Source organism: Alexandromys fortis, unplaced genomic scaffold (genome assembly GCF_014885135.2).
Source record: "Alexandromys fortis isolate MF-2015 unplaced genomic scaffold, M_Fortis_MF-2015_v1.1 scaffold_22, whole genome shotgun sequence".
In the NCBI taxonomy this organism is placed as follows: Eukaryota; Metazoa; Chordata; class Mammalia; order Rodentia; family Cricetidae; genus Alexandromys; species Alexandromys fortis.
In genome coordinates, this window is record NW_026067900.1 from 2,918,262 (window position 1) to 2,941,690 (window position 23,429).

The following is a 23,429-nucleotide window of genomic DNA, read 5'->3' on the forward strand; positions in this document are numbered from 1 at the left end:
CATATGTTTTACATATAATTTCTTATGTGTTCTTATTGTACAGTTAAAATTAAATATAGCTCGGATTTACCAACCACGATAGTGACTATGAGAGTTATGCACATTTGGCAGAGGTCATAGGTTATGCAACAGTACCTGTCTTTACAGGCTGTTCTCCCATTTCGGGCTGTATTGAAAGCATACACCTTGGAAGCAGCTAAGCCTTGCCATACTGGGCTGCCCCAAGGCCAACTGCTGAGCAAATTCTGTCACCACTTTTTCTCCCTGAGTTTTGGCCTGATAGATGTTTACAACTCAGTTTTTTATTAAACCAAAATCTCTCGACCCCAGCACTCACCCCAGAGAATGCTGTGTTGTGTGTAATTGTCTTAGGTGTTGTATGCTGCTTAGCAGCATCCCTAGCCTTATTGATCCCTGTTGAAGGTGAATGGCATTTCCTACGTTTAACTGTAGCAATCGAAAGTGTCCTCAAATAGTGCCATTCTAAGGTGGCGGGAAACAGGGGCAAAATTGTCCCGATTGAGAATCATTGTTTCTAGGCTGCAAAAAAAAAATCTCCATCTTGTAAAGTGTGCTGTTTGTAAAACTGAACTTGGCGTGTTTGCTGACTTGCTCTGCACTGCAGCCGTAGAGAGATGGCGGAGACGAGGACAAGGCCAGGGAAGGAACGGGTACCATTTGAGAAAACTGTCCTGGGCATCCCGCTGGGCACAGTTCCGGACACACACAGCAAGACAACGCCGCACACCATAATTAAGTGCCAGCCGTCTGTGTGTGGTGAGTGGGGAGGAAATTACATTTCTTTTGGGACAGTCAGGTTGGAAACCAATAAAGTGATGAATTATTGAATGGGATCCTTTTTTTAAATAAACATGTTTTTCTTCTTTCTTTTTCATCAGTCCTGTGGTGAGTAAGAGAAAACAGGTGAAGATTTTACAAAGCACTTCAAATGCTAACTCCCTTTGGTGCACGGACCCCTGGCTGGATGTGTTATTTCCTTCTTGAGTGGTTTTTAAATGCAACTGTTGTTCAGAAAAGGAATTACCATCTTTTCCAACACCTTCTCTTTCATTCTCTCTCTCCTTGGGGGGATGTTTAGGCGGTAAATGAAAGCCTGGGGGGGTGTTGTTAGCAATAATAACCTGAAGTGCCAGAGGGGCCATCTTGTGTTTTGAAAGACCCACATGGCAGTCCGGCACTAACATGGGAGTCTTTCCATCCTGCCTTGCCAAGTGACGGTGCCGAGTTTCACTGGGTGAAATTGACATTTGTTCGGATGGGTGCGTGGGGTATTTCAGAAGAGCAGAGGCAGTTAGGAAAAGCCTTTGAGAGCAAGGTGGCATGGGGTGGCGTGGGTCTCTGAAGACTGACTGGCCTCTCTGGTGAAGTCTACCTCTCCAGCAGTGTTCGGTCCAGCTCAGGATTGCAGGAGGGGTATGGTTTTAGTGGTCCAGGGAGCATGTTTGGAGGTCTCACTATACAGACAAAAAAATGCACCCTTAAAAGCAGAGGCCAGGCTGGCAACATGGAAAGGACCCTTGGAGGAGGAGGGCCATGCAGCCAGGGTACATGGCCCGACTACTCCAAGCCTGGCATTTCTTTAGGTCAGTGCTTTTCAAATGGTTGCCAACTTAAGGAGTTCCCTGGAGGGTTAACTAAGTCTGAAGACAGGGAAGCTGAGCTGTAGGATATGCAGAAATAGGACAGAGGGTCACCCAGTGAAGGACAGGGTGACGAGTGCCAAGGGGAAGCTGAGTAGAAGATGGGCATTCATGGACTTAATCTACAAAGAGGGTTGGAGCTTAGCGAAGCCTCGAAAACATCTAGGGAACTAGAGGGTAGAGTGAGCTATGATTGAACCAAAGAAAGTATCTTCATGCCAGAGAGATTTAATCTTCTCTATATCTTCTAAAAGTAATTCTGGGTGGAGCCCCTTTATGGGAAAGGGAAGAAGGGGAGATCGTGTCACCCTCTCACAACCTGGCTGCCGTGTGTGCCGTGTGTGCCCACAGTGAGCCAGCCTGTCTGCCTGCTTTGAGCAGTGTTCTAAAGAGGCGGATAAGACAGGGAAGGCTAAGACCTGCATTCCTTTGTTAACAGTGACAACAAAAATTCCCTTCAGAGAGGAGTTTCTAGATCACTAACCCAGACCTCCCTCCAACAGTGTATTCGAGGTAGATCCTACTGATAGGATCATGCTTGATGATCAGCAATGTCGCCTCTTGTCCTTTTTTAAGAGGAGTTTTCGCCATTCATTTATGTAACCAAATAATGACAAAAACTGTTTTAGGCTGTTTGGGGAGGGCAGGAAAAATGTTTCAGATCACGTAAGTAGCCCGGTGGTATACTAAATGGCACATGCGTTTGTTGTGTTAGCCTTTCATTGTTGCTTTATGGTTGTTTGCTTTTCCATCTCCAAACAGCAGTAAGCAGCTAACATTTCTGAATATTTACTGTGCCCCCTGGCTGTGTCCTAAAGCTCACCCACTCAACCGACAGCCCCATAATAATGTACATACTATAAGTATTCCTATTCTACCGAGGAACAAACTGAGGACTAGAAAAAAAAAGGGGGGGGGAACTTCCCAAGGCTACCTGACTGGTGACTGGGAAACCAACATTCACCTGAGCAGTGTAGGCCTCAGGACTTCCCTGCCTCCCTGCAGAGACAGAGGCAATTGTTCGAGGCTATGATTTTACAGAGAGGAAGGGTATACTAATAACATATGAACACAGCTTGAGCCTGTCACATTAAAACTGGGTAGTAGAGGCATTGAAAAGCCAAGGAGGAGAAGGCCAGGGAGATGACTTCAAGAGCTGCTGGGCCATTGATGCTGGGCCTTATACAAGTCTTATCCTCAGGCTTGTATAAGGCACGATACAAGGGGCAGAATTGTGCTTGCAGATATACACTGTGGATCTGGAGTTTAAATTAACACACTAAAATAAAGATTGTAGAAGCAAACACAAATCGTAGGTACCTGTTGGGAGGACTTTGCCATGGAATTATCTTTGAGCCAAGCTGCTGCAGTGACTTAGGGGAAGGGCGTGATTTCTGGATACCAGTTGCTCCCTAGGGAAAAGTGAGCACAGCAGGTCACCATGGAAACATGACCTCTGTTGGGGCCCCTGCCTTTTGGGATTTAAGTTTACAGACAGAGGAGGGGCATCAGCAAGAAGCTGCAATGGAGCTGAGAAGGGTAACCCAAGAGCTAGCTCAGGAAAGGGTCTGGCTTTAGGGGGCGGCTTGGCATAGTGTCTAGAAGTTGACCAGCAGACCCCTGAAGCCCTAAAGACTCTGAGCTCTGACTTTCCTTCTTTTCGGGTCATACCAGCCACCCACAAGTTGTCATGGAGTCCACAGTGGTCACTGTACCCTAAGAGCACGCAGGTCTGTGAGGCAAACTTTTCCCTAACATTCGGAAAGTCTGTTCACTTCATGTAGCCTTCCACCTACCTGTTTCTTCCCCAACCCAAACTCACTTCAACACAGTGTATGTGTATTTAGTGTGTGTGTGCCATGGAAAGATGCTTGAAGTGGGGTGTTCGACAAGTTTCATTTTCCTTGAATAGACATGAATACAAATCGTGTCTCATTAGAGCACTGCTGGTGTATGATTTAGGCAATTTTACCATTATCTGCAAAGAGGAGAAATCAAGGCGACATTCAGACATAATTCTGAAATATAAAAGTGGAAGCTGTTTTCATTGTGCTGGCTGTTTTCATTTCTTTATTTATTTTACTTACACTTCTGAAGTAGCACCGGGTACTCAGAGAGTGTTGTCTCCAAAGATTGGTGGAGTTTTCACGGTGGAATGAATTCATGAATTTTACAGTAGCCTTTGGTGTTTTCATTCAATTTTTACACGTGCTTAGTTATTTCTCTTTTATTAAAGATTTATTTTTAGTTGTGTATGTATGTGTCTATCTTTGTAGTAGTATGTGCATCTGTGAGTGCAATGACCGCAGAGGCCAGAAGGGGACATCTGACACCCTGGGACTGGGATAGCAGGCACTTGAGAGCCACTGTGTTGGTGCCGGGAACCAGTACCCTTAACCAGTGAGTGCTCACTGTGATTATTATTTAAATAATTGATATTGATGCTGAGGATTGTCCTTTTACGTGTCCTGCTGGAGGAACACCTATTGAAATCCCTCGTCTTTGGTAGAGTTGGCTTGTCTGTAGTAGAACTACGCCAGCTCTCGAGCTGTTGTTTTTTACATGACTCTCTAATGGAGCCATTTTAGCACTTACCCTTTATGTCCTCTGTGTGCATGACTTCCTGTTGCTGTGACAAAACACCATGACCAAAGGCAGCTTAAGGAGAGAAGAGTTCATTCTGGCTTACGGTCCGAGAGGGGGAGTTTATAATGGTGAGGGAGCCATGGCAGCAGAGGGCTGGAGCTGGAAGCTGATCGCATCTTCAACCACAAACACGAAACAGAGAGTGATCTGGCAGAACTTTCAAAGCCTGCCTGCAGTGAAGTGCTTCCTGCACTGCTCTAACTGCCCCATGATCTCCCCAGACAGTGAAAACAACTTAGGAGCAAGAGTTTAAATACCTGAGCCCACCAGGACCATTCTCATTCAAACACAAAATAATGACTTCTTCTCCTCCTCCTCCTCCTCCTCCTCCTCCTCCTCCTCCTTCTCCTCCTTCCTCCCCCTCTTCCTCCTCCTCCCCCTCTTCCTTCTCCTCCTCCTCTTTCTTCCTCCTTTCCCCCTCCTTCTCTTCTTTCTTCCTCCTCTTCTTCCTTCTCTCCCTCTTCCTCCACCTCCTCCTCCTCCTTCCTCTTCCTCCTCCTCCTCCTTCTCCTCTTTCTTCCTCCTCTTCTTCTTTTAAATTTTGCATGTCTGGGCATTTTTCCTGTTTGTATGTCCATGCAGCATGTATATGCATTTCCCATGAAAGTCGGAAGAAGGCATCAGATCTCCAGAACTAGAATCACAGACAGTTTTGAGCTGTCAAGTATATGTTGGAAACTGAACTCAGGTTCTTTGCAAAATGAGCCAGTACTCTTAATTGCTGAGATATCTTTTTAGTCCCTAACAAACTTAATGACTTTTTAAAAAAATTTTTCATTTATTCTTCTCATTTTGATGAAAGTCCAATTTGTCTTCTTTTTTTCTTTTGTCACTTTTGCTTTTGATATTAAATTTATGATCACCTTGGCCATTCTAAAATCATGAAAATTTACTTCAGTGGTTTATTTATATTTTTTATGGTTTTGATCCTATATTAAATTTGATTAATTTTGAGTGATTTTTTTACATTTAATAGGATATATAAGTCTAGCTTAATACATACTAACTGACCTCAAACCTTTGTTGAAAAGACCAGTTTTTTTTTTTTCTGAAGTGTCTTGGAACCACTATCTAAACCCTTATAATATTTATTCACCAACTAAATAGCTGAGGATCATATCAAAGTCATTGTGGTTCCAATTACAGAACCTGTTTTCTCTTGAGAATAAGACACATTAGGGAAAATCGTAGTGAGGCTGAGCGAGAGCTCAGAGGGTCAGCGTGTGGACTGCTCTTGCCGAGGACCTGAGTTCAGTTCACAGTGCTCATGCTGGGCACCTCACCACCACCTTTAACTCCACTTCCAGGGGCTCTAATGCCCTCTTCTGACTTCCATTGGTACCTGCACTCACATGTGCATACACTCATATATAAAATACACATATGTGCACATCATTAAAAATAAATTTTAAAAGAAAATCATTAAAACCATTGACTGACCTTACTGTTATGTTCTTCTAAAGTATCAGAAACTATGATATAGTCTGTGGAAACTAAGATGTACAAGAAGAATAACAATGTAGCACACTGAAAGCAGTTGAGAAAAACGAACTTTTAATTCTTAATATGGCCCTAAGAAATCCCAGCACCTCCATTTGAGTTTCACACATGGTCAGTGTGGTGCAAGCCTCATGTTTACTTCCCTTGGTGAATTAGTTCACACCCTTGATTAAGATTTTCAGTCTTTTGAAAAGTGTCCCCCTCACTACTGCAAATGCCTCAAAAACAGCATTTATCATGTTGAACTGTAACCAGGTTTCTTTCTCACTAGCTCTCAAGGAGAAAGCTATGTTGATGTGACATCATAAACTAGGCAGCAGCCAGGCACAGGAGACATCCCCCCCCCACACACACACACAGGAAGGCAAGCGAATGTCTAGTTGAGGACTCTAGAGATGGCTCTGCCAGTGCTCTTGCAGAGGGCTGGAGTCTAGCTCCCTCTCACTCATGTCAGGGACAGCTCACACCCTCCCTTAAGGATAACTCCGGGGGACCCGACGCCCTCTTCTGGCCTCTACAGGCCCTGCACTCACACACGCAAACCCGCAGAGACCCACAGACGCATAATTTAAAAAGAATGATAATTGAGATGGAATTTCTTTTTAAAACTTCCTTAAAGTGATCATTTAAAAATCATTCAAAGGACCTCAGGGGGGAAAAAACCCAACCAGAGAAAGCATCAACAAAGAGGACACCCCCTTTTCATAGGTAGCCAGAGGTAACAAATCAGCTCTCATTGCCTCCATCCGATAACAATGGCTTAAAGCAACGAAAAGATGGCGTGTGTGGCCTCCAGCACAGTGGTGCCTAGGACTTCCAAGGAGAACATTGTCTTTGGCCTGGGAAGAAAGATCTTAAAATCAGATTGGAGCCCGATGTGACCCAGATGTCTCAAGTCAGCAAAATCATTTGTCAGAAGAATTCGGCCCCCTCCAACCATGTGGTGGGCTCCCTGCCTTCCTTCTTCCCATGGAAACCCACAAATGATAGAGCTCAGAAAGCACTAAGCTTGGAAAAAGCCCATCGTAAGGGGCAGAGACTCCGCTCAGGAAATTAATTCTCTATGCTCTAGCCGTCACATTCACAGCCCAGCAGCTCCAAGTTCCTTGTGAGAGCCCTGTGGCTGCTGCCGCTTGCTATCCTTGAAACAGTAGAAATATGTGGGCTTCCCAAAGGGCGTGGACACTAAAAGCCTTGGCTCTCCCAGCTCCAGGTTTTCTCTCTCCCTAAGGAAAACTTACATGAAATCCACTGAACAACTGTGGTCTTCAAAGGAATTCTAGGAGAATTCGATCCCTAAGTGAAACAAGCAAAAAGGTTGAAAATAATTACCATGAAAAATAATATCCTACGGAGCTCCCTGGGTGGCCTGCTGTAGCCCGCCACCAGGTAGGAGAAGCCAAAACATTCAGCTTCCTTGGAGCGTCTTGCTCCCAGTAAATATACTGAGAACTTGGATTCATCTGTGTGTTTAAGGAATGGCTCCTTCCAGCCACCACAGGTCCCCATCACAGGCTCCAGTCTCTGCTCTCTCCCTGGCTACTTCCCACTGCAGCTTCACCATCTGGCATACCGGCAGGATAGTGGCAGACACATTTTTGCAGACAGGTTTGGGAAGGCACGTGTCCGTGAGGAGTGTGGCTGGTGAGTGGTTGACCCTTTATCCATGAGACCCTCTGCAAGTCAGGTCACCTCTCTGAGTCTTGGTATTTGTTCTTATTGTCACTGTTCTGATGACCAAATGGGATTTGTTAAGAGCTTACTGTGAGCAACACACTCTGGTAGATGCTATTTAAATTTTCTCAACTCGAGTGGCGATGATGGCCTATAAGACAAGTGTGGCCTGCAACTGTTCATATCAATAAAGTCCTGTTGGAAAGCTGTGCACACTGCTTCATGTGTTCCATGTGGTGATTATATCACAGTGGGGGTGGGAGGCGGAGCTTGGTCGGGACAGTCTAGGCATGAAGCCAAAACATTTTACTTTCCTCATGGTTTGTGTTTGTACCATCTCTAACCCCTAAACTGGAATGTAGGACCTCTTTTCTGCATTATTATTATTATTATTATTATTATTATTACTACTACTACTACTACTATTTTGCTGCATAGTGTTTATAAACATGGTCATTGTTGCCAGTGAGATGACTCAGAGGATCAAGGTGCTCGCCACAAGCCTGATGACCTGAGTTCAATCCCAGGACTCTTATGGTAGCAGGAGAGAATCAGCTCCCTCAAACACCCTCTGACCTCTGCTTGTGAGCCTTGCCAAATGCACCCCCCACAAACAAATGCAAAGTAAATATTAGAAATGTATTTTAATGCATAAAAGAAAAGTTTTCTTTTTCAGGGTTTTCTCTATGCCTTTGTGAACCTAGCTTCATTCTGGAAGAAAAAAAAAACAAAACTATTAACTGTGATGTTCAAGTATATCAATTTTATGAAGAATCAGGGCATAAAATGAGATTTCCACCAGTTTTATTGAGCAATAGCCATGGCCTGGGTAATACCTGATGTAAGATAAACAGTTGTCTGACGTTTGTTTTTTTTTTTTTTTTCTTTTTCCTATTTGGTAAAATCGATACCGTCATTGAAAACTAGGTCGTTTAGTAAATTAGGCAAACTCAGTAAAGCTAGTGAACATGTGTGCCACAAAGCAGGGGCACAGGCTGGTTGGCATTCTCTCCACCCCTTTTGTGAATTCCTTTGTGAAAAATAAATTCCCTGATATCTTACACCCATTGCCTACAAAATTCACCTTTTGTTCCACAGCGTATTGTGTGGGGGAAGTTTAAAACAGCACTGGGATGTCTCTCGTTATCACAGTTTAATGGAGCTAACATTGCTAATTGGAAGTGGGCGTGGCTCAGCGGAGAGTACTTCGTATTGAAGAATAAACTCACAAGTGTCATCACTATGGCAGCCATTTCCCACCCCCCCCCCAAGGTCTTCTAGTTACTTATCTTAGAGGTGGATTAATTTTCGTTCATTTTCTGGTGCTTAGTCATGAGATGTTGTCACTCTCGTGATGTCATTCTTCAAAGTGCTCTGTCCATGTTTCTGATACTGCCGAGCAGTATGAGCTCACAAGTCACGCGCACACACTTGGAAATTATTCTGCTGGAAATGACATTATTGTTCAACAGCAGCAGGCTCTCCAAACCCTTTCAGAAGCGCATGCACACTCATGGAGCAGAGCTCAGTGGTGTGACTAAACTCATTCATTTATTCCTCAAGCCTACTTTGACTCAGAAATTAAGGTACAGAGCCTGTATGCACACACACATACACACGTACACACACAATGTGCACACACATGATCATATGCCCATGTGCACACATGTGCACATATTATGCAATCCAACACATATGCATGTTCGTGCACACACACACACAAATACACAGGCACATACCACACACATGCACACACACACAGAACCTTTGCCTGTATAAGTTCACAGTCTGCTGTGCAGGATTGTAGGAAGACAGTCAGGGATGACGGTAGATTTGAAGGTCAGTGGTAGTATCGGGTGGAACTGGGGTCTCTGGGAGGTCAGACAAGAGTCTGTGAAGACTTTAGTCTTGATATAAAACTGGAAAACTGAGAAGGAACTAAGAAAGATGGATGAAACTAGGAAATGTTAAATGAGACAACCCAGACTCAAAAAGACAAATATTATATACAATCTTGTAGGCAGACCATAACTCCTAATTGCTATGTATGTGTATTTACCCAGAGTGCATACAGCGTAGACCACAGTACTAGGAAGGGACCCGTGAGAGAGGAAGGAGTGTAGCAAATCCCTGGTTTGGAGTCCTTTCCAATTTGCTTGCCGCTGCCAAGAGAGCACAGCAATTTCACATGCAGTTCGTAGCTCCTCCTCTGATGTCAGCAACATAGCCTCAGAAATAAGCCTTGACAGGCCACTGTTAAGAAAACTCTGGATTTTACAAGTTGTTTGGTTCGTCATATTAATAGCCCCTCTCCTGTCCCAGTGTCCAATCCAGGTCCCTGCACGGCATGCAGTTCCTCTGATCCTAGGCAACGCCATAGAAAAGCTCAATATGTCTTCTAAGACACTAAGCTCGGAGAGATGGGAGGAGACAGAACTATTGCTCTAAAAAGTCTTCTTTTTTTAAAGTGTCTATCTATGTGGTGTGTGTGTGTGTGTGTCTGAGTGTGTGTGGGACTCTCTATGACATGTGTGTGAAGGTCAGAGGACAACCTCTGCTGTGGGTCCTTTCTTTCTACCTTGATTAAGACAAGGTCATCTTGTGGTCACTCTGTGCCCTAGACTAGCTGGCCCTCGAGCTCCTGGGGACTCTCCCGTCTCCACCATCCATCTCACCAGTGATTACAGGCATTTGTTCTATACATTTTTCTGGGTTCTAATCTTCAAAATGAGGTCCCTGCTTTTACCCCCTGAGCCATGTCCTCGGTCCCAGGTCTTCCTTCCCCAGTAGAAGATCTTCATAGCCGCTGGGATATAAGTTCCGTTCCTTCATCCTCTCCTGAGGTGGGTGGTTTCCACGAGGAAGGACAGCGCCAGAGTCTGAAGAGGTGAGGCTTGTTTGATGAGCAGCATTATGGGTCTGACTGGTCACAGTTCTTGCAAAGAATGACGCAGGCGAACGACTTCAAACCTCATGCGGACGCAGCCCTTTGGTCCCCTAGCAATCCTTTGTCTGCCAGGGCAGAGGTTCAAGGAAGATCATTATTTGGTACACCTTAGGCTCTGTAAGCCAAACACTAAATTTAATGGGAAAATTACTAAATACTTTCTATGTACCTTTCAAGGGTTCAGTCTCCAAGTGTGTGCTTTGGTGTGGTTTGAGAAAAGAAAAGAAAAAAAAAAAACCACCAAAAACGCAACTTTGATCTGCAGCAGGAATGTAATTTGGGAAAGTATGCAAAATTTGTGATGCCTAAATCTCTTTCCCCTGCCTCCCTTTGTAGACCTGACCTATTGTGCTCTGAAGTCCAGTGTAATTACCGTTCCCTTGCTTGTTCTGATGTGCTCTGAAGTCGTTCCCGAATGATGGCCTCGCTGTGCAGAAAGGGGGATCATGTCTGAGTCTGCACAGACCTGGAATTTCTGGCAAGCAGTCGTCTGTGGTGTACCTCCAAATGAGCATAGAGAGAAACCAGCGTTAGATACAGTGTTGCTTTAGATCTTTTTCTGACTTAGGCATGCCTGTAACTGGAGCACTTGAGAGGCAGAGGCAGGAGAATCGGGACTGCAAGGCTAACCTGGCCTATAAGAGACACTTTCTGAGAAAAATAATAAAAGAAGGAAGGAAGGAAGGAAGGAAGGAAGGAAGGAAGGAAGGAAGGAAGGAAGGAAGGGAGAAGCGAGGGAGGGAGGGAGGGAGGGGGGAGGAAGGGAAAAGGGAGGGAGGAAGAAAGGGAGGGAAACAAAAGGAGGGAGAAGGAGGAAGGAAAGAAAACAGGGAGAGAGACAGAGAGAAACATGACAGATTACTGTTACTGTCTTGGGAAAGAACACGGTACTCAGGGAGGACTTGGCTCACACTTGGACCCAATGCCAGCATGTTCTGACATCAGGAGAAGCCTTTGCCCATTCTGAGCGTCCATCTTGGCTAGTGAGTGTGGCAATAGAGAGAGCATGAAATGCCACGCGCACCTTTAAGAACCAGGATATCTGCTGGGAAAGCAGGAAGCTCAGGTCATTGGTTCTGACACCAAGTGGATTCCCGTGAGAGGGTCTTGAGCCTCATTGCACACATTTATTTGGTAGTTAGTTTCTGGTGCATAGGTATTTAAAGACCCTATCCAGGCAATGGAGATGGCTTAGCGGGAAAAAGACTTGAATTTGGGCAACCAAACACAAGTAAAGCCACATCAAAAGCCAGGCACAGTAGTGTATGCTTGTGATCTCAGTGATGGTGGAGATGCGAGGTGGCGCGAGCAGACCCATGAAAGTTTGCCCGCGATGGTCCTAGCCACCTTGATGAGGTGCTGATCAGTGAGAGAGCCTGTCCCAAACAGTAAGTAGGGGGTGCCTCAGGAGTAACACCTGAGATTGTTCTCTGCTCTAAACCCACATCTCACACACACACACACACACACACACACGCACCTCTGTGCTGCTCTGCCCTTGTTGCGACACCGCCACATACCTGCCACCATCTTCTGAGGCCAAAGGTCCTTTGCAGCTGTTGTGTTGGTTTCCTTTTGTCCCCGTGACAAGCACCTGAGGAGAACTTAAACAGAGGAAATATTTACTCTGTTCCGTGTTAGCCCGTGACCAGCAGGCGGTAGTCCTCCGGGCCTGTGCTGAGGCAGAGCGTCATGGTGGGAGAGGGTGGCAGAGCAGGGTTGCCAGCCTTGTGGCAGGTACCAATGAGAACGACTCTAAAAGTGGCCTTCCTGCTCCTTCTCCTTTGGTTCCAGCCAGGTCATCAGCCCTTTGGGCAGTGCCACCTGCGTTCAGGAAGGGCCTTCGGCTCTGGCTCTTAGGGAGTTATCTGTGGAAATACCATCTCCCATGTACCCACAATCACGCTTTCTTAATCTCATAGGAGTGTCTCCGTGCAATCAAGTTGAGAATCAGGATCTACCAATCACGTCCCTCAAGGGCTATCGTGTGAACTGCCCCTTCAACAGAAGCTGAAAGAGCAAGGATGGTATTGCCCTCTCGAAAATCTCTGTTGCTCATGGATGCATTTGCCTCTTTGTAGGATTTGCGCCTTGAGCAAGTGTTTACTTTACCTTTCAAAAGCCTCTCACCCCCTCCCCCCATAGTACTTGAAAGGCCTGGGACTTAGGACATAACAGTGGATAATAAATAGCTCAATAAATAGCGCCTGGTATCTGCAGCCAATTGTAGTCCACGAAAGAATAAGCCTAGCCTTGCTTATTATCACTTCATGAATATCAGGAATCCCTGGTAGGAAGTCTGATTGAATCCTAATACCATCATCGCAAAGACCACTTTATGGAGATCTTTTCTTTGACCTAATCAACCCTGATTAGCCTTCAACAGTGAGGGAGGGAAATCAGACAGGAGACCCCAAAAAGGGAGAGAATCCCAAATCTCATTTCCCCGACATTGCTGTGACTTATTGCCCAGCCTAGGTTCCTGGTGCCTTCTCTATCTCTGGGATCTAAGTGTGAAGAACAGATAAAAAGCAACACCTTAAAAATTTAGAAGCGACCAGGAGCAGGAGGAAACAGTTTTCAGCGCAGAATTACGTTTGGAGCTGACTTCATTTGTACAATGTCTTGTCCATTTAATGATTTCTAAGGGGAAAGTCACCTACAGTTGCTACTAACCCCTTGTGATTTCCTGGAAGTCAGGAGAACCTCTTCCTTAAAGGCTTTGAGAAAGCCACCATCCGGGAACAGCTGGGGAAACTTGAAACTTTGAACAAATATTTATAGTGCTTAATATGTGGCCAGCCACATGCCGGACACACCCTGACACCGGAGCTCTGCGACTACCTTTGGAGAGACTATAAGCAAGAGGTTGTGGATCGCGACTCTAGCAAGTGGTGACTGAGCCCGGAGTTTAAGCTGAAAGCATGTTATTGAGAGGAACACTTCTTCTCTGTTGAGAGACTGCAGGATATTTTCATATTACTGGCCATGGGAGGGACACTCCTGGAATTTTCATAGTAATAAAAGCCTGCCTCACAAATCACCAAATCAACTGATGACGTCTATATTTCTGGAGTTTCCTACCTCGTCATTCAGCTCTATTACAGAATCTGGTCATTTTTTTAGACTGAGGGCATTGGAAAGTGGTATTGTCATAGTTATTATGGCTCGTGTCCTGGTTTGTTTCAGCTGTCACCTTTACACAACCTAAAGTCACCTTGGAAGGTAGTATTAATGAGGAACTATCTAGATCATGTTGGCATGTGAGCCTGCCTGTAGGGGGTTTATCTTGATTTTGAATTGATAATACCCAGGCCACTATGGGCAGCAGCATTCCCTAGGCTGGCCACTGAGTTATATAAGAGTGAAGAAGGCTGGCAAGGAAGCCAGCATGTAGTGTAGATGCGCTTACTCTCTTTGCTCTTGACTGTGGGTTTGATGTGACTAGCTGATTGTTTCCTGCCTTGACTTCCCTGAAACAGCAGACTGTACATTGGAATTGTGAGTCACATAAACCCTGTCCTCTCTTTCTTGCTTTTTGTCTGGGTGTTTTATTACATGAACGGAAATGAAGCTAGAACAGAAATTTACAATGTTATAGTTATTCTAGCCAAAATATAAGAAGTTGGTGTGTTCTCATTTTCAGACCCTAGTATTTTTTTGGAAGGGCACCACCGTTGCAGGGCATCCTGAAGTGATTCTGTCTGAGGTTGACAGTAAGGACACTCAAGTGTTCTGCATGGGCACTGGTGACCTCCTTGTTGGAAGTCTGCCAACTGCACCTTCATGGTAATGATCAGGTGGCCAACCTGCATCTGGCAAGCCACAGTGAAAGTAGTTCCTTAGTCATCCATAGATTGGAAGGCATGAAGTGTGTTGCGACACTTTCTATATTCTCCTCTTCCTATGTGTGGCACCCTGGAAAATCCTTTACTGCACAATTGATAAGGTCGCAAGCGGAATTTACATGTGAAAGAAGAGAAAGGGCCTAATAAAATGTTATTAGATTCCTTGGTTTTGCTGCCAATGCACTTCTGCTACCTCTAGTCGAAGGAATTTTTGTCTTCGTCTGTTTTGTGTTGCTGTAAGAAAACACCTGGAACTCTGTGCTATAGAGTGATTAAAAAACAAAACAATAATGTATTTCTCGTGGATCTGGAAGTTGAGAAACCTTAGAAGATGAAGGTCATTGCTTCTTCTCATGGCAGAGGAAGATAGGCAAGGGAGTGAAAGCACGGGAAAGGAGGGAGGAATTTAACTTCTCTCTGTCAGAAGCCCACCCCATGGTAGCTGGCAGCTAGCCCACTCCTGGGTTAACAGCACTATTTTATTGAGGGCAGAGCCTCCTGACCCAATCCCCTCTTTAAAGTCCCATTTATCAACATGATTGCACTAAGGATTAAGTCTCAGGCTCCTATTTTTAAGAGAGACATGTCCCAACTGTAATGGGTGAGAAACCAAAGTCTCGTGACTTTGGGGGTCAGAAGGAACCGTGCGTTTACCTAGTTGAGTCTTCGTCTGCAGTTTGAATCTGCAGCACAGCAGCTACACAGGCAGCGCTGGTCCCTAGACTCGTGTGTGATTCTCTTGATGACGGGAAGCTTGCTAACAAAAGACCACAGTCAGGTTTGAAGGGAACTTAAGCTAATAAAACAACATCTAATGCATGATTAATATTTAATAAACAAACAGACCTCCTTAATATAAATAGCTGCTTTTTTCAGTTGCTCACTTAAAGTCTTGCTGTGCTAAGGGCTTAGCTGCGTGACACATACTGACTTACATAATTCACAAGAATTTCAAAGGGCGATCCCATGGCTCCTGTTTCACAGGTAAAGAAGCCAGGGTTTAAGTGAGTCAGCCACAGTGTTCCTTTAGTTTATCCTTAGATACTACCAATGACAGGATCCATGAGACTTTACTTATAGGACAACATGCTTTAGAACATAAGGAAGCAGATTCTGAAAATCAAAGCTGGGTAGTCAACACCAAGCTTTTCAAAGACCCAGTGAGTTTATATTTTGTCTCATTTTTAGAAATAGTTGGGACAAATACAAGACAACTTTTGAAATACAATAATAGTAAAATATAATTAAGACTAGGAGACTAGAATCACAAACTGTAGATCAAACTGAAAACTCTGACCAAATTAAAAATATATTATCCAGGGCTGGTGAGATGGCTCTTTGGCAAAAGAGCTCGTAGATGAGTTTGGCCTCCCAGACCAACATGGCAGAAGGAGTAGTCTGTTTCTGATGTAATCCAACTCTAGGCCCTCACATGCATTTTTATCTGACCAGCTGTAAACTCAGGCTTTACCCAGTTTCCTCCTGAGGTTAGATCATTGCCTAGAGATGTCAAGGAACTTAGGAAAATGAAGTGTGTATGGAAGACTTTTTTGCTACCAACGGGTGCTACTTGGGGGCAGCCGGAGTGGAGGCATGTAGACAGTAGGTTGTAGGGAAAGAGATACAGAGCACCACACCCTGTCTGGCAGATCTCCGTTCCTGTACCTCCCATGTTGGACAGCCTGGAAGATTTTTGATTTCTGTTCTTTGGGAATTTGGGGGGGGGGGGGCAGGTGGCATCGTATAAACTTTCATCATATAAACTTGGCTGTTGGGGATTACTTCAGCATCCAGTCCTACAGAATTCCATGAGGTCAGGGATGATGCTAGGAGTTCTAACCCTGCATCACTTGGCTGTGTCCCCTGGCAACTAGCCTCCAAGCCCTTACGGCTTTCCAGTAGTCACCTGATTAGCAGGAATCCTGGAGTAGGTGACAGGGGCTTGCTACAAGTAGCCAAACGTGTTCTCCTTTTACCTCGATTGCTCTTACCACTAAGGAAACTGAGGATTTTAAAAACTCGATGCCAGGAATGGATGAGGACCAAATAGATGTTATTATTTATTTATCATAGTAGTATATCACTTCTTATTTTAGTACACGTCTCTTATCATCACAGAGCTGTTCTCAATCAGACCTAAAACACTGTTCTTATCAGAAAGGATCTTCAGTAGAGTTTCTGACACCGAGGCCGTTACTCAAGATGACACAGATGAGTGTGGACAACAGGACTCTTCTGTGGCCTAGAGAACCAGTCCGTTCCTTTGGCTGAGATGTGAAGGAACTCTTTATTTATTTATTTATTTATTTATTTATTTATTTATTTATTTATTTGGAAGAATGGGCCTTTGAGCTGAGCTGGACTGAACAGGCCCTGGAAACAGATGGATGAAAGATGCCAGGCAAAACACGATTAAGACGATTTATCTCTTTCTTTGAAATTGTGTGATGTGCCTCAGTTTCCTGTGTCTGTGGTGGACCCACACTCTTGGTGCAAAATAGGAAGTGTAATGGCAAGGTGTTCTTGGATTAGGTCTGAGGAGCCTCGAGCAAGTCAATTACCAGTGTACAGTCTCCTAAGGCACAGGCAGCTCCAAGCACAAACAACACCACAGGGCTCTTTTCCTAAATGAATTTCACTAGTTTTCCCCAGTTAATATTAATAAAACTGAGGTTATATGCTTCTACGCATCAGAGCATACAGATAATAGCATCATGGTATTTTCTAGTTGAAATGGACCCTGGGTACTTTCAGTCCAATGGTCTCACTGGAGAGACAAGGAAATAGAGGTGAAAGAGAGTTGAGAGTAAGGTGCACAGAGCTATATCCAAAGTAGGTCCTGAACCTGGAATCCCTGACAACCAACCCTGAGGAAGACCCATCAGAACTGTCTGCCTTCTTCGTCTTCTGCGCACCCCCCTAAGAAGCACAGTGTAGTAGAGAGACTATTGAGCCAGTCAGTGGAAGAACTGCGGTTTAAACTCCTGAGTGTCTCTGGCCTCTCACTTCATCAGCATCGCATCCATTTCCTAGCGAAAGTGGATGCCTGGTCTTGTTCTACAAAGGAAAGGCAGGACAAAACAGTTTCTGCCACGTTAGCAGCACCGTCGTCCTGTTGAATCGGTTCCAACTTGGACTAGATCCCAGTGATAATGACTCTTGGTGCTCTCTGCCTCTGAACACGTTTACAGACCTCACCGAGCCCACTCCATACTAGACTGTTGCAATAACTACACGGATAATAAATAAACAGACAACAAAGTCCAACCAACGTTGAATGTTTCAGAAAGTCTGGCTCCAAGAATCCCATGGATGCCAAAACCCCCAGGTTCTCTAGGCTCTTCTATAAATTAGGGCGTGGTGCAGGAGTAATCTATGCATGCCTTCCCTGCCTCTGCAACCAGCTCTAGCCTGTTACTTTGTTGCCAGTGCAATGTGGACTTCCTATAAACATGTGTTACATTGTTTGCATAGTGTTTAGGAAGTGATGCCAGGAAGAGGCTTTATCGATACAAATGGACTGGATCCTAAACAGTCTTCCAACTGCAGTTTACTAAACCTCCAGGTGGAGAACCCTTGAATACAAAACTAGTGAACCCTGCCCCTAGCTTCAAGCCTGGCCCTGGGAGGATCCATTAAGCTTGGTTCTCCTATAGTGCACCTGTCTTTGTCCTTGCTGATAGCCAACACCATGTTAAGTCCATCTGTGTCTTTAAGGAACACCAGTCACCCAGAATTCCATATGCTCGGCATATAGAATGATAGTCACTTACCACACCCCTTCCACTGATAAGGTAAGTCAGTCTTCAGAGTTCATTTCCATTTCTCGTCAGCTAGCCAAAACCTCCATTCTCACCGACCCGAAACCTTCTGGACAGAGGACTAATAAATCACATCTCCAGTAGTCCCAGAATAGGTTGGCTTCGATGAAAAACAAACAACAACAACAAAAGAGTGAGGTGAGGGTAGCAACATGAAGGACATTTGCTGTGTTAGGCTGTCACTAGGTCCCCACTGAAACCAAGAAAAATTACAGTCAATCAAACAACATTTTTCAAAACATGACACTACCCTTAAATTTACCCCGAGAGAGAAATGGGGTTGGAAAGTAATATTTGAGGGTACCCCATGCTTCAAACACTCAATATCATAAATGAGTCACATCATTAATTTATAATAGAATAATTGTTTTGTCTCAACAGTCATTTCCCTGGCTCTGACATTAATTTTCTTCTTCATTTTCATCATCTGAACATCCTGGCACTTACGGCACCCCCTACACCGTACCCGAACCTCTCCACTCCCGCAGTAGACACACAAAAGTGATTCCGACGGGTTGGCGCACGAGGGCTGCTGGCTGTCCTTTGTGATCATGAAAGGAACGGGGACAAAGGCAGCTAATATTGATTGCGGTTGACTCTCTGCCAGCACTGCCCTCAGGAGTGTAGCTGGGTGTTTCGTGTAATCTTCCCGCCAACCCTGTAAGGTGTATGGCACCGTTATGCTTATTTTGCCTACGAGGGAACTGAGGAAAGATCAGTGAGGAGCGATCAGTTTTTCGGAAGCAAGGAAAACACCAGCATTGAGTGGGCTTCACGGTCACAGGGTGGACCGAAATGTGCTCGAGTACTATTCCTTTCCTAGAACACCGAAAGTGAGCATTACCTTAAGTGTGCCTAAGGAACAAAAGGCAGGGAAAGTGAAGTGACATACCTCATTGAGATTAAACATGTCTTGAAAAGAGGAATGTGGTGTGTGCTCGCGCATATGTGTGCACACGTGTGTGTGTGAGTGTGTGTGTGTAGCATATATGCACATGTGTGTGATGTACTCAGTTTGGGCACAGGAGGATGTCAGATAATTTACTCTATCACTCTCTCTCATATTCCCTTCAGAAAAGGTTTCTCCCTGAATCTGGAGCCAGGCTGCCATCCAGCATACCCCAGTAATCCCTATGTCTCGGACCCTCACAGCACTGAGGTCACAGGACTGTTTGCACGTGACCACATCTGGCTTTTGATATGAGTGCTGGAGATTCAAATGGAAGCCCTGGTGCTTGCATAGCAAGTGGTTGCCCACCTCCTAAACCCCATGTCTTTTTTTTTTTTTTTTTTTTTTTTTTTTTTTTTNTTTTTTTTTTTTTTTTTTTTTTTTAGTTTTAATCACCAGTCCAGTTAGACTCCCGGTCCACATTACGCTGTTCTGTTTACTCTACATAACATGTCTAACTGGTACCAACCCCAACTCTGTCACTCTTGTGCTACACAGAGGCACTTGCTTAATCTTTCCGAGTGTCAGTTGCAAAACATTGGTCCTAAGAGGCCGGTATTCACAGGGATGGATTGATCCCAGCGTAGAGACAAAGAACTGCTTACACACTAATCCTGAAGACTGCAAGGAAAAGCCGCTTGTTGGGATGCCCGAGATTTGATACACAAAGACTTCATCTTGCTCTCAACCTGTAGGAAGGGAGCCCCAGGTAATTGGACGTCAGAGGGGGAAAAGCCTACATGAAGCCTAATGATAACAATAACCAAGAAAAAAAAAAGGCCACTGTGAAGCAGCTCCATGACACTAAAAGCTCGTTAAGATCTGTGTCCCAGCTATCATCCTCCTAATTGAACAGTTACACAAATAGACGTATGGTACGATCGTGACTCTAATTAAGGCTCCGACCTCAGAATCTAGGAAAAGCCTGTGCATGTCTCCCTCTCCCTTTAAATAGCTGCTTTGGGAGAGCTCTGGGGAAACATAGTGGCCTGTTAGGGCTCCACTGGACCAACGGGGAATCATGTACAATTCTTTCTTTTACGCTATGCATCCCCCTGTCTACATCTTTCTTTTAAAATCTGGAATTGAGATGGTGTGGCAAAAAAGGGGACGTGACGGCTGCTATACTGGCATCTGATGCACCACTCTAACCCCTTTTCTCCAACGTCCTCCACTGTCACCTTGGCCCACAATGCTCCGGGTCTGAGAGTGTTGGCTGCTGTTCCTGAGCTAAGTTCTCTCCTGGTTGGTTCACTCACTTCCTTGATGATTAACTAAATGAGATGAAATATTTAGGGGCTGAGAGGGTGGCTCCATCACTAAGGTGTTTGCTCTGCAAGTGTGAGGATCCAAGTTTAATATGGTGGGGTACATTCCTTGCCTATATATACGCACGAATCCTAGCACTGGGAGGGCAGACGCAGGTGGATCCGTGGAGCTAGAACCAAGCAGCCTAGCTCACTTGGCTAGTTCCAAGTCAGTGAAAGGAAAAGGTAGATAGCAATTAAAAAAACAACATTAGAGTTTGTCCTCTGGCCTTTGCACACATGCATTCGTACATATGTGTGCACAAGTCTTCACAGACGTGTGACTTTGCACACACATAAACATGCATGCACATATGCCCATATAATGAAGTATTTTTCTGGCCTGTATATACACATGCATATCCGTAGAAACTCCGAGTGGAGAATTCTAGCAGACAAACAGTTCTGAGTTCCTCTGAGTGCTTTGTCTTTCCTGTTGCCTTGACCTTCACAGAGAAGGGGATGCTGTTGCCCACAGGAGGTAACCTTGGGAGGAGGAGTGAAAAATATCAAAGGTTGTTTTTGAATAATGGAGAGTCCATTGGGTTAGAGGAATTCTAAAGAGAGGGGTGAACGCGGTCAAATATTTGTACACAGCATATAGTCAGAGTGCCCGCTTCCTCTCACACGCTGGTCCCCTTGATGCTAATGGAAGTCACGATTTTCATCAGCAGGAGCCCAGATAAAACCCCCAGTGCATATAATTTGAACTTGAAGTTGACCACCTCCATGAATTCTTTTTCCTTCCTTCCTAAACAAAGGGCCTATTTTGAGGAGAGTATGACACAGGTACCTAGGAGAGCCTGGTGACCTGGAATTCCTTTAGATCCACTGTCCCCTCACATCTGTGTGGCACAGCTTTCTGCAGGGGACACTTAGATGGAAGAGAACCCAGCACACCAGGAGACGGAAAGTCACATTACATAAAGAAAAAGTCAGTTTAGAGAGAGGCCTCCTCCCCTCTCGGAATTTCAAAAAAGTATTTTTAACACTTTAAAAGTGAAAATTGGTGGCCTTTTGTTGAGCCGTGGAAGAGTCCTCATCTCAACTCTACATACCTATCCTGTCCCCTGATGAGCTCGGACAACCTTCAAAATTACTAAGAACCCAATGGGTCGAACATTCACAAAAGTGTCCTGGAAACCAAAAGCTGTCTTACCAATGTAAGGAGGGGTGTGCAAACACACCCAGATCCTGCTGGTGGGATTCGGTTTACAAAAATCCCGAGAGCCATGACTGACACTAAGCCGCCTCCACTATCTCGCTTTCTTAATAGATGGGTGCACTTTATCAGTTGTGATCTGCATGGGATCCCCTCGCGCAACCTCTAATCCAATAAGGATGTGCATGTGAATGCTATCTCCTATCTTCAGGGTCTGGCCTCATCGCTGACATCCTCAGTAACAGCCAGGAGTCTTTTTCAGAGCTGAAATTGGCACGTGGTTCATAAAGGGACCGCCACAGTATACTTAAGGTCTTCTCTCATCACACTCTGGTTGATGTGACTGTCAGTCCCTGCTGGGACGCCAGAGGCTCAGGGAGATACATTCTAGGACACAGGAGAGGATGATTAGATATTTTCAAAGGTGATGAGGGGAAATAAAAGGAATTCATACAAATCCTCACGGCCCTACACTTCCCCTAGCGCACAGTCAGTGCCCCCAAAGGGGGCAGTTGTTGAAGATATGTATGCAGTTATTTTAAGATTTGACTCTCAAGGATCTTTAGGGATGGCTCAGTAGATAGGAATGATTGACTCTTACTGAGGGCAGCGCTGATCCCAAAGAGCTCACTACCTTCGGTAACAACAGCTCCAAGGGATTCAATGCCCACTTCTGACCTCCATGGAAAGCTGCACACACGTGGCAGTACAGAAACAAATTTAAAAATCCTTAAAAGAGTGGTTCTTAGGTAAAGCATGGTGACTATAATCCCGGTGCTTGAGAGGTGGAGGAAGAAAGATCAGGGAGTCAAACTCAGTTTCAGCAAGATAGCAGGTTCAGGGTCACGCTGGCCTTAGAAGGGACTGCAGGGACTTATTCCTAGATGATACTGGAATGAATGGCAGACGCTTGTTCATATCATAGCTCAGGGAACTTTGCACCCAACAGATGAGGTCTGATAATTGAACATGGGAATAAAATAACTGGCGACATTAAGAGGTTTCTGCAGACGATACGAGCAGAGTTCAGTCCCAAGCCAGCACATATGACCCATGGTCTTTCTGTCAGAGCTTCCTGTGTTACACGTGACCTCATGCAGTCTTGGCTCCTATGTTGTCCCTCATCACACCAGGAAATGCCAGCAAACGCTGCCCAAAACACGTCATCTCAGATTCAGGACTTCTGCTTGTCACGAACTGGCTGGTATTCACTCTACAGAGTCCTCTGCCCTAAAGTAATGTGATGATTGAATTACAAAAAGCAAAGAGTGTAATATTTTCCTATCTTTTTTTCCTCAGCAAAAAAGTATCAGATTAAGTTTATCTTTGGACTGCATTGGATTAGAATGTCTGATTTTAAAAACTGCTGTTGGGTTGCTGACTTGAGTTTCATGGAAAAAATTATTTTGTGAATTTTGCCTTGAGACGAGGACAGAATTTCCCACAATTTCTGAAAAGGGCTTCAACATCCTTTTTGCCCTTTCATGCTGCCTTTTTCTGAGAAGTGATGCTCTCAGCATTGATTATACAATCAAAACAGTGATCACCTCTGAGAAGCACTGGAGATCCTCTGCCCGCCAGCATCCGATGTTCAGCAGCCAGGAGTGAATTCTTTGTGCAAAAACAGACACATTCTTCTCACTAGTATGAAAATTAGCTTTCATCACTAATAAACCATATACTTTTGTATGAATGAAAGAATTACTTTTAGAATAAGCTTGTGATTTAGTATCTATAAATGTTTGATTTGTGTACCTGTTTTTATATTCCTATATAATCCAGGGTTTTGTGACAATTTCTTTGACACAAAGGGGTGATGGGTGGGAAAAGTTTTAAGAACCCCAGCTGAGCATGATAAACTAAGGGTTCCACTTTCATTTCCCCCAAAGGTCTCAATGTTACCCCCAAACCTTT

The 23,429-nt window shown here is 44.7% G+C and overlaps 1 protein-coding gene and 1 long non-coding RNA gene across 2 annotated transcripts in view; one reads left to right on the forward strand and one right to left on the reverse strand.

The window, feature by feature from the left end:
- Positions 1 to 23,429, forward strand: part of Rora (RAR related orphan receptor A) — a 736,444-nt gene that overhangs the window by 346,979 nt on the left and 366,036 nt on the right. The gene's annotated exons all lie outside the window — the stretch shown is intronic.
- LOC126490427 (uncharacterized) lies at positions 5,464 to 19,363 on the reverse strand. Its single transcript, XR_007589185.1, has 5 exons — positions 18,564 to 19,363; positions 18,050 to 18,197; positions 11,949 to 12,032; positions 10,802 to 10,929; positions 5,464 to 10,493 (listed from the first exon to the last, which is right to left on the reverse strand). It is a non-coding gene; the product is annotated as an uncharacterized lncRNA (long non-coding RNA).